The sequence below is a fragment of the Equus caballus genome, chromosome 28 (assembly GCF_041296265.1).
Source record: "Equus caballus isolate H_3958 breed thoroughbred chromosome 28, TB-T2T, whole genome shotgun sequence".
Classification (NCBI taxonomy): Eukaryota; Metazoa; Chordata; class Mammalia; order Perissodactyla; family Equidae; genus Equus; species Equus caballus.
The window spans coordinates 24,765,974-24,778,133 of NC_091711.1; positions in this window are offsets into that span (position 1 = coordinate 24,765,974).

Below are 12,160 nucleotides of genomic sequence, written 5' to 3' on the forward strand. Positions count from 1 at the left end.
CCAAGGAAATCTGCCATCAGTCACCCTCTGTGTGCTGATGATCCATCTCCCTGGAAGGCTTGAGGCCTCGGCTGTGTTTTTTGATTCATTAATGACTTGAAAGATAATGTCCCTTCATGATTCACAAGGAGTTATTGTCTATAATACCAAATACCATCTCTACTTTTCTTTGGCTTTCTCCCTTCTGGGAATTGGCACAGTCACATGTTCATTAATTGAATCATGGGAACTGGTGGGGAGCCAATGACAATGGCAATCTAAGAGGAAGATTCCAACAGCCAGTTGCAGAATTGAATTTTCCAAGATTTTATTGCTAGGACATTTTGTGAAACCAATTTATAATAACAATAACGGTTAACATTTATAGAATGCTTTTTATGTGCCAGCAGCTATGACAAGCATTTATATGCATTTTCACCTTTAATTCTCACAACATCACCATGGCATAAGCAATCTTATTGTTGCCATTTTAAGATGATGATATTGGGGGTGGTTAAGCAATCTGTCCAAATTAATCAGCTAACAAGTGGCAGCGCCAAGATTAGAACCAAGGCCAGTGAAATCTGAGGCCTGAGCCTGGAACCACTTCGCTCTGTTCTCTCTCTTGAAGAGCTGGTGTTTTGTCCTATCATTTATCTCTATTTGATGTCCTTCCCCACCTCTGGAATAGAGTTTGCACAAAATTAAGATTTACTGAAGCCATAGGTTTGATCAAGTTATGAATTGAAGTTAGTCAAATTAATTTCATGTATGGGCATAACCCAAAATGAAGCATTGGAAGTTCCTTCTCTGAATAGTCTGACTGGCATAAATTACAAAATTTATCGCTCTAAAATAGTTTGGATTTTAACTCAATAAATGAAAGAAAAAACAGTGGGGCATTCTTGAAATTTAAATTGTGAATAGATCCTCTCTGAGGGACCATCATGCTACAAGATGATGTTTTACAGTGTTCAACGATAATGTGTTGGTATTGCTACTCTTTTAATAGATACATTTATTTCCAAGATGTTTAAGTGGCGTATCACAGCAAGTCAGCTGGATTTTGATCTTTAAAAATCTGGAAATGATGGAAACGGTTTTCTGGATTTAAGTGAGAACATCCTCGCTGCTAACACAGCACTTTGATTAGATTCATTTCTAGAACTGCATTACTAACACAGGAAATGGTATAAATTTGTTGCTAAACCATCTGCAGATGGTAGGGGGTTTTTTTTTCTTCCCAGTAAATACCCAGGGGCTGTGATAGTGCTCTTTAGAACAAATGGCATTCAATTCTGCAGCCTCTTCATATTTTTATAGCAATGTCCTGCTCATTGAACTGGATCCCTAGTTCTTGAAAACAAAGGCTGTTTAACACTAATGACTGCATCTCGAAAACTGAGAGCTTGCTTCGTGGCAAAGGATGGGCAGTTTTCTGCCCTGTCCTATTCGGCAAGACAGCAAATACCATAACTCTATGAAGACACAAAGTGGAAAACTACTGGAATCACAGAATCTTAAGAGTTGAGAAGTGCATTAAGTGTCATCCAGGCCAAACCTCCTCCATGATTTCTGAGAGATGCTCATTTCCTGTGCTGTGATTGAATATTTCCACTGATGAGACACTCACCACCCTGCTGAGACAGTGCCGACAACAGTTTATTGAACACCTGCTATGTGCTGGGCTGTGTGCTAGGCACTGGGGATTCAGAGGCAAACAAAATACCCGCCCCTATTCTCCCAGTCCCTGCTCTCATGGAGTTTATGGTCTAGTGGGAGAGAAAGGCAAGTAAGCAAGCACTTATGGTGCACATGGGCTGTTTTAGTTGCCTCCTATTCAACCCCATTGTTGAAGGATGGTTCTCAACCTGGGGTTATAGGGATGGCTGAATACATGACTCTCACCACTGAACAGATGAGGTTGACAAGAGTTTATTAGTCACATATACTCACAACCTAAGGCAGGAGGACACTACATGCCGTACAAGGTCACACAGGGGTTGCACTCAGGAACAAAGTGAACCATCAAGGCCTGTGAGAGGCAGGCTTTGTAGTATCAAGAGGGTGTGGTGCCCGCTGGTTCCTGCAAGAGGATGTGATTGGCTTGTGGGAAGAAGCCCATGGGCTGGCACGAACTGCAGGAACTGCACCTGGGCCATTTGATAAGGAGCCTGGTGGCCAGGGGACTTCTCTGTGGGAGCAGAGTGGGGACAGGAACTGGCAATTGGGCCATTCGAGCCCCGCCAATTTCACCAGGTGTCAGGCAGCACATAATATTGAACATCAAATTTAGGCCTTACAGCATCTGGGACTCTTAGGAGAGATAATGAAATCATGACTTGGGGCTGGGGTTAGGGTAGTGAGTCAGGGCAGACATTCCTAAGAAAGGAACATGTAAACTGAGACCCAAAGATGAGTTAAAGTTAGACTTTCCCAAAGGTGGGTTGGGGTGTGATGTACCCTGCAGAGGGCACAGCACAGGCACAGAGCGGGGTGGGAGAGAGCTCAGACTGTGCATATGAAGGGGAGACTGAGAGAAGTTAGCCCCCCTAGACCAGGCACGCATCGGGGGAGAGCAGTGAGAGATGAGGCAGGAGAGTGATCAGGGGTCAATCCCGTGGAGTCTGCCTGTCCACAGCGTCGGACAGGGAGCCTCAAGGAACCAGAGGAAGGGCATGTCACAGGCATGCTGAAGGCTGGGAGAATGGGGATCAAAGTCTTCATCCACATGGGAGGCCCTCCTCGGCTACAGACAGTTCTTTCCATGTGGGAACGTGTGCCCAGCATTACCCGATACCCTGATTTTTCAAGAGAAGCCATCCGTTTTGATTTGTACGCAGAGTTTTCAAAATTATAAACATTGGCTTTACTTGAAATTTATAAAAGCACTGTGTGAGCCAAGCAAAATCTATCATCCCACAGGCTTCTGGTTTGCAGTCTCTGATGAAAAGCCTTGAAAGCCACGAGGAAGAGTTTAGATTCCACCCTCAGAGCAACAGGGGTCTACGGCAGAGCTTCGGAAGGGATAAGGGCAGGATGGTGCTTGTATTTCAGAAGGGTGGCACTTACTGAAGACCAGAGGGGAAGCTCAGAGGGCAATATCCCTGCCTGGCCTGGGGAAGTGGCTGGGAAGATGGAGGAAAGTTGTTTTCACTCAAGAAATATGTAGGAGGTAGAAGTGATAGACGTGGATGTTGGGGGGAAGGTGGGGCACAAGAGTCTGGTCTGACATCACATTATCAGGCAGTTGTTAGAAATCTCCTCTTGCAACTTCTAGATGTTGAAGGCCATCAAAGACTCACCCTGAGTCTTCTCCTAATTATTCCACATGTAGTGGGAGAGATGGGTAGTAATGAATGGCATGGAAATTACTAAATCTTTTCAGTCTAGAACTTCGAAACCAGAATGATTATGATTTTTTTTCTTTTTTTGGCAATAAGTTTACTTGCCAAGCTACAGGCCAAGATTTAAGGGAATCTTCATTTTCTGGGTTTTCACAAAGTGAGGCAGGGGCTAGGCTAGCCCAGAAGACTGCTTGGTGGCATAAGGATTCCAGACCATGATTAGAAACGTGCACAGTAGATAGTTCACACAATATGGTGATTCTCAGATATTCATATCAAACTGAGTGAGGGTGGTAGGTTCAGTCTGAGACTGAACATGACTAATTTAGCCATTTCTCTATATTACGTGGAGATAGGAAGTTAACACAATCGCCTCCCCTTGATAAATAACCCTTAATATAATTTAGATCTTGCCTTTAGATACAAATGCTGTAAGTTACTTCAGCCTCCCAAATACAGGCAAGTAAGACAGCCGGTGTCCTGCTTGGATGAAGAAGGGAAAGTGCCTTAAATATAATTCCTTTGGACTGGAAGCTCCCAAACTGTGGAGGACAAAAGCCAATTGAGCAGATACAAATGGCAGGTCCTATGCAAAGAAGACTCTTGGAAGTTTTCTGGAAGACCAGAATCCGAGATATTTATGGAAGAGGAAGAAGGATGAAGGATGGTCCCGAGCATGCAGGAGACCCTCGACTGGTCCTGGTCTAGACCGAAAACCAAGCACACATCAGCGAAATCTCCTCCGTCCTCAGAATGAAATGGAATGCACCCTGAATGCTGATTATGTTTCATTTTCCTTATCTTATGGTATTGGTTTTTCCTAACAAAATAAATACATTGTAGAAAATTAGAGAATGGTTCATTGTGAAAAATTAGAAGATACACAAAAAGAATGAAAAAGAGAGAGAAAGGAAGAAAGGAAGGAAAAAGAGAAAGGAGAAAGAGAGAGAGTTAGGATGAAAGAGTAATTCCACCACCCAGAGGTAACCACTGTGAAAGTTGGATATATATCTTTTCAGTGTTTTTTTAGTGGATCCATGTATTAATTTCTTTCCAAGAGTGGAATTCTACTACTCTTAATAGGATGTAAGAATATCAGCCAACTCACTTAGGTAATTTACTTTATATCATAAGCCTCCATTTTCTTGGGGGAGAAGTGATGGAAACGTCATCTCAGTTCAAGGTCTCCTCACCCACTTCATTCCTGGAGCCACATGCAGTGCCAAGGCAACAGGAACCCTGGGCCAGGTCCTCCCTTCCCGCGTGGCCACCTCCTTGTCTCTGATCCTCCATCTGGCAGTGCTCAGTCACCAGTACACACAGTGGGCCTTCCTTGTTCTAACTGCTGAGCCCCCCCAGGTCCCCCTCTCTTTCAGCTGTGTCTGTGCCCCTCTTGGCTCATGCTTAGCTGCAAGGAACTCAGTGAGTTTGTCCGAGGGGCCCTATTGATTGCATAGCACTCTCAGACACAGAGGTCCGTTCTCCAGGGCCCAGGACAGGCTCCCTGTTTCCCTAAAGCCCTTCCTGAACACATGCATCTCTGGGCCACTTCCTCTGCTCTAACCACCTCCCCATGCTGTGCCTGGGAAGAAAATGCAGGCTCCCCTTTGCCAGGGTTCTCCAAACGTCCATGAACTCATGATTTCTCCATTTAGTTTACCCCTCTACCCAGCATCTGAAGAACATTTAGAAGAAGCTTCTCTCCTTCTCATGGGATCTTCCAAACCTGTTGTTCATGCTCTGAATTTTTGTTGTCATTGTTTTTCCTAAGGGCTCAGCTTTTGAAAGAAAAAGTCAAGCGAGGCTCCCATTTTCTCTCTTCTGCTGCTCCATTCCCATCACTCAGGCAAAAACTCAAAATGGCCTCACTTGAAGGCTGGAAGGGCCACGAGTTGGAAGGAAATAGCAGGAAGGGGAAAGAATGCCAGCTACAAGTTTAGAACGTGGTCCTACTGCTTGTGCTTCCAGGCCCGTAGGTCCTGATTCCTCCTGGGAGGCAGAGGTGGCAACACAGAGGACAGGAGCTTTCTGAGAGGAGGCATGGGGGTCACTGCCTCTCCCTGGGGCCTGTGGTCCATGCTCTTCCCATCTGGATGCAGACACAGAGGGGCTTCCCTGGTCCTAGGCTGTGCCCCTTGGAGCCCAGAACAAAGGTATCTGTCCATGAAGAACCAGTTCTCTTGTCTCACTCTTACCGTCACTCTGGGGATGGAGGCAGGAGCAGGGGAGGGAGGAAGGGGAAGCCCTTGAAGGGATATAGTCTCCTGGGAGAAATGCACTTTCTAACTCAAATGCAAATGCCGTTCACGCAACTCCCCCGCAGCTGGGCTCCTTTTATTTCCCTGACTCGGAAACACAGGCCAGAGGTTCCTACTTATCTTCCATCCCAGAAGGGGACCCTGATCAGGCTTGGTAGTGCTCCAGCATCTGAAGTAGAAACCACATCCTTGAGACGGTGCCAAGGCAGCCAATTAGGAGGGTGTCGACTACACTTCCCAGGAACATTTTCTAGATGTTTAACTTTGACCGAAAGTTTAAGCTTCTAATAAACCCCAGGAACCTCACATTTTCCAGGGGATAGTGCCTGGGCTCTTAAGAACTTCCAAGAAACTCCAATTCTCAGAAAGACTTTGCAGCCCTAAAGCTCACCCACCCATTCAAGCCCTTTCTGGAAAAAACAAAGGCAATGAAACCTGTGCTTTCACGCCCTGAGAGATTTAAACAACCAAAGTCAGATAAGAAGCCTGGCACCAATTAGACCTCTGCATTGGTTTTGGGAAACGAGGCCCCTCCCTGACCCCCCACCCCCATTAGACCCTCGGGGGGACAGGGTTGGCCAGCAGCAATGTCTGTCAGCCCCAGTGGCTCAGGTTAGCACTGGCTGGGCCTTGCTTCCTTCATCCAGAATTTTCTCAGCTCCTTGCTCAGCTTTAGGTCTTATTTAAAATTACTACCATCTTAACTATTGAAATCTAAAGTGTATGTGCCCACTGGCCCAGCAATCTTACTGGAAGCCCTGCAAAATGGGCTTCCATCTCCACCTAATAGATGAGAAAGCAAAACTCAGAGGAGCTAAGGGATTCACGAATCAGAGACAGGACTTGAACCTGGGTATTCTGACCCACACTTGGGAATTCCCAAGACTAGATGAGAGCAACAGGTTGGCCAGGCTGTTGGAGAGGGTCCTGCTGCTCGAGGCATCAATCCTCCAGTTACTGGATCCTGGGGTAGTCTGGAATGTGAAAGAGGAGGGGTCAGGTTAAGTGGGAACAGAGGAAGGAAGCTACGGGGGTCTTGGGACAGCAGCTTTTTATCAACCTGTACAGAAGTATTTCAATTATTTTACAACCAGTGCAGGCAACCTGGTCCATAACGGCTGAATACTAGCCCTAGTCATAAAGACATTAATTGAGATATAGAGTAGTGAGATGAAGGTGGGAGGAATCAGCTCTGCTTGGGTGGAAAGTGGAAGCATTACAAGGTGGTCCAACAGACCATCAGAACGGTGGGGGAAGGGAAGGGCATTTCAGGGAGGCAGGAGGGCAACAGGGAACAGGGTCTGCAAACTGTTGGAACCAGCTGAGGGGGCAGGGTCAGGGGTTGAGAGGCAGGGAGGAAGAATATTTGTAAGAGATGAGACCGGAGGGACGCACAGAGACCTGGCACTCGACTTCTTGACTGGGGAATTCTGATAAAACATTTTTATGCTTTGGACACGTGGACATTCATGACTTGCTTCTTGACTCTAAAGCACAAATTATTAAATTTTCAAAAAAAAATTTTCACCAATTATTGTGCATAACAAGCATCTTTATCCCATCACGATCTCCATGGCATCCTTGCTGCCTCATATGCCCACTGAGTCACGGGGCCCCACTCCCCACTTCCCATTGCCCTTGTCTTATAGCTGCATCTCACCGCCCAACAATCTTGCTGAAACTGGATCCCTTTTTAAAACCCTAGACTACTTAGGTGAGCGCCTGACTCCTGCCTACATATTCCCAGGCCCCTCCCAGGAGCTGGAAACTGCTCCCCTTCCTCAACTAGGGGCAGTGGATTTGCTGTGCATAAGGTTATCATTCAGAAGCTCACCACGATTTCTACCTGCCTTTAAGACCTCCCTTCGCCTTGATTCCCACTGCCTCAGTCCATCTGCTGAATTGGATCTGTTTATATACCTATGCCTGCAGAAAGCGCATCTGAGGTCAAGATGGTACTGTAAAATGTGCTTCCTGCCATTGCCGACAGGAGCCAGTGTTGCAGCCAGGTAAATTCTTTAGCCCTCCATTCCTGTCCCACTCAACTCCAAATATCCCAAATGTCTTACCCTTCCCCACTCACTCTTGTTAATGAAGACCCATCATGCTTTGTGTGAGTGCCATGAAGTTATAACAACAAGGACAAGTGAGCTGAAGTCCTGCTCATCGTACAAAATGTCCAGCTCTCAATGCAAATATTTAGATAGGTTCAGTCTTTGTGAATTTGATTGCTCTTAAAGGAGAGGGTCCATGGTGCCCCAGACAGTTTAAAAGCCAAGTGGAGACACGTCCTCAGTGCAAGGAGGGAACTTAAGTCTCTGTTTCTATTTTTTTTTAAGCTTTTTGGTGAGGAAGACTGACCTTGAGCTAACATCTGTTGCCAATCTTCCTCTTTTTTTTTCTCCCCAAAGCCCCAGTACGTAGCTGTATATCCTAGTTGTAAGTCCTCCTAATTCTTCTATGTGGGACGCCACCACAGCATGGCTTGATGAGCGATGTGTAGGTCCACGCCTAGGATCCAAACCCACAAACCCTGGGCCACTGAAGCAGAGCCCATGAACTTAACCACTATGCCACCAGACCAGCTCCTCTCTGTCTGTTTTGCCAGTTGCTTTTTTCTACTTATTTTTAACCATGGGTGAGCTAGGTTTATAGATTCAGAGAGGAAATAAGATGCAGTAGAAAAATCACTTGACTGGATGTCACAAGCCTTGAACTTTAGTCCAGGCTGTATGTACCCTAAGCAAGCTGTGTTACTCAGCCTCAAACCCCTTCTCCTCTTGGGACTTTAGTTTCCTTGGCCTTAAATAGGGCATGGGGGCTTGATACTCTAAGTGGGTGGTTCTTATTCTTTTTGTGTTTGCAGCATACTTTCAAATAGCAGAATATGGTGTAGCCAAATTAAAAACTTTAAAAGACTCAAAACAACACTAAAAATGTTGGCAATCACTAAGTACAATTCTGACTATAACACAGCAGCGTCTCCCAGTGACTATAAAATCATCCACACTTATGGTTCAATACTCGGTCACACTTCACCACTTTATGTTTCTTTGAGTGGAACTGTTTACTGCTCTGACCTTCTTCTCTTATAGACCCCAGAGTCAGAGTTTTCATGTGTTCTGGAAGCTCTGTGAGCTTTCATTAGCTCCGGCTTGACATCATACCCATGCCTCATAGGTCATATTTGTTCCAAGTCGCATGATCCACATGTGTCAATGTTCTATCTGACACATAAACTAAAATGATCTAAAGTCTTAGATGTAGCCTGAACTGGCTTGATCAAAATTAGGCTAAATATTGAGAATGTCTGTTCCAAGGGCCATGCCAACTATAAAGTTCTATATTCCATGAATGAAAACAAAAACAAAAGTAACATTTTGAGAAAAGAACTAGTTGAGGTAGAGTGCTTAATTAAGCGATTGAGTCTATATATCAGTTCAAGAAAGAAATCCTCATGGATGAGTAGGGGAGCTCAGAGGGCTTACAGTGGCCTAAGGAGCTGGCAGAGTTTGAGGGGCTTTGCCAGAAAAATGAATGGAATGAATCACACAGAATGTGAGTAACAAGGAGATAGAATTTCAGTCTCTCTGTTTCTAACAGGTATTTTTTTTTAGAAGGTGGCATTTAAAGTTGTTCATAACAGGAAGCAATTATTTTTAGATTCTGTTAAAAGAAAAACTGAGGCATATTAAAAATTTTAATACAGGACCGTAACCGCAAGTGGAGTGCAACCCACATTTCTGTCCGGTGATATTTTTGGGGCCCCCAATCAGACAGTTCCAGGCCAAGTTCTCAGGACACAAAATGAGATAAACAAGAAGGCAATAGCTGGCCCTGGGAGAGAAAGGATGACAACTGATGGATACCCAAAAGCAAATTCACGAGTCACAATTCAAAGATCTAATTCTTACCAATGTTTTTTACCTGCCAATCTGAATTTGGAAAGAAAGGGACAACGTGAAATTTCACCTTCCTCTCTGTACCAGGCACCACACATAGAGACCTGCAAGAGCTGACTTTGATAGGAATTCTCACTCTTTCCCTGCTTCTGCCTTTTCCTCCAGGATTCTGCAGGCTCTGGAGCGAGTGGAGTGTCCCAGTGGGTCTCATCCTGGTCACCAGACACTACGGAGGAGGAAACATAATTTTCCCTCTACCTTTGGAGTGAGACCCCTTTTTCTCTAGGGCACCTCCTAAATGGATAAGCTTATCTACGTTAGAAGTTCTCAGCTGTGGCCACTGGAATTAAAGATTATTTTTGGCAAGGTTAACCTGCTTGTTCAGCCTTAAAACAAAATTTTATTCACCTGAGGCCTCACACTGAGCCCAGCTTAAGTCAGACCAAATTTGACCCTGAATCCAATATGGTTTCTAAGTTGGACTCAGTCTGACCCTTGCCCCAGTCTGGTTTTTAAGTTGGACCCAGTCCGCTCCAGCCCATTTCCAGACTGAGTCCGGAAAAAGAAATGCTCAAATAACATCTGAAAGTTCATAATGGAGAAGCTGTGGAGCATCCCAGAGGGCCTTACCCACATCCAAGAGAGCAGCAGCGAGCTCAGGGGCTCCACAGGTACCACGTCTGGTTGCTCGGAGCTCCTGGGGGCCATGGGAAGGGGTCTCCTTTGGTCTCCTTTGGTTACCATTTCTTACTGTTATGAACAGAACTATTAAATGATAAATTAAGGCACATTAAAATTTTTAAGTGTTTGAGCTGAAATCAATTTGAGTCAGGCAGCATCCAATCCAGCAGATAGAAAGGAGGTCCGAGGAGCTGTAGGAAGTGAAAGACTTTCCCAGGCTGGAGGGAGTGGAACAAGGAAGTTATACCAGGCAACACAAAAGCCGGTTGGTTAGTGCAAGATTATGTTCCTTTAGGGGATGGTAGGGGTCTATCAGGCAGATGACCTAACTAGTGCTCATCAGGTGAGTACTGATTGATTGGTTTAAGATTCCACTTACGGGAAAGCCAAAACTGTAACCAAGTCTCAGTTTGGCCATGTGGGGCTTAGCACAAGAGACTCCATTTTGGGCCTGTTGTCTTGTTTTTAACAGTTCTTAAATACGATTACTTGGGGGGCACTAAATTTTTGGCTTCTCTGTATTCCTATAAGTCATTTTTCATTTCCACAAATGCTTTTTCCAAACATCTGTTGGTTTGTTGTTCTGGGCACAGAAAATTATGATCAGTTTAGCAGCTGCTTAATACAGATTCAGATTCATCTGTCAAAGAATGGGGAAGAACAAGGTTCTTCAGAGCCAAGTGGCAAATAGATCAAAGGAAATCCTTGTTTCACATCTCTTTTAAATATAAGAAAAAAGACATTTGCAATTTAGGTTTTTATCATAGAAATACTTTCTTGTTTCTGAGAAAACAAGTTACCCAGCCACCAACCCACATTTGTGCCAAGAAATGAGGTGGGGTGTGAGCAGCGAGGCCTGTGATCTTCCTTTTCCTCTCTAGTGAGCCTCATTCATTGGTTCAACAACCATTCAGTGTCTTCTCTGTGCCAGACGTGTGCTAAATGCTGGGGACACACTGGTGAGTGAAGACAGCCGAGTCCCTGCCCTCATGCAGCCTGGCCGGGAGGACAGGCAGTGGTATAAGCAATTACCTTACACTGTGGGGAGTGTTACCCAGGGAGGCAGACGCAGGGTGAGGGGCTGAGACAGGTGAAGGGCCTCTTAACCTGGTCCAGGCATCCATGAAGACCTCTGTGAACAAAGAGCGTGGGGACAAGCAGAGCTGAACAAGTGAGGGACAGGCAGTGGAGCAGCACGGAATAAGGAAAGGAGATGAGGGAAGGTGTGGCTCCTCGCAGGAGGTGAGTGAGAGGAGTTCCGTCTTGGTGGGACAAAGAATGTAAGACAGCATTGCCAAGAGGTGACAGCGAGAGAGAGGCAGCAGCCGGGTCGCATGGAGCCTTGTAAGCCAGGTTAGAGTGTGTCCCCTACTCTAGGAGCAATGGGAAATCACTGGAATATTTTAGGTAGGAGGCTGACATGGTTGGATTTGTATTTATGAAGATTCCCAACAGATGACTGGTAAAATTGCATGTGTATTGATGACCTGAGAGTCTGTCTACAACAGCTGCTTTCTCTCTCTCTCTCTTTATAGTGAGTTATTACTTATGTAAGGAAAACTACCTAAGTGCGCATAGGCATAGGACCTCTCTGGAAAGCATAAGAAAGGCACAGTGCTTGCCTCCCAGAGGGAGCTGAGGCATGAGAGACAGGAGTGGAGGAGACAGTCCACTGTGCATCTTTTAACACCTTCTAAATTATGTGACTGTTATCCAATTAAAAAAAAAACTTTTTCAATCTGAGCATTGAAGAATTCCTTAAAGGGGATAGAATCTAGTGCCCGAGGTAATGGAAGAACTCTTCTTCATTTTTCCTGATAGATGGGCAGAATCTGTGTCCAAATACTTTCTGCAACAGTTTCAGGGCTTAGAGTCAAGTGTCTAAAATTCATTCTGACAATGAGCTAAAGTTCATATTCCTAGAAGGCTGCCCTGCTCCCCCTCCCCGACACTTACCCCTCCACCCCACATTGGTGCTAGTTCTTTCTCTGCA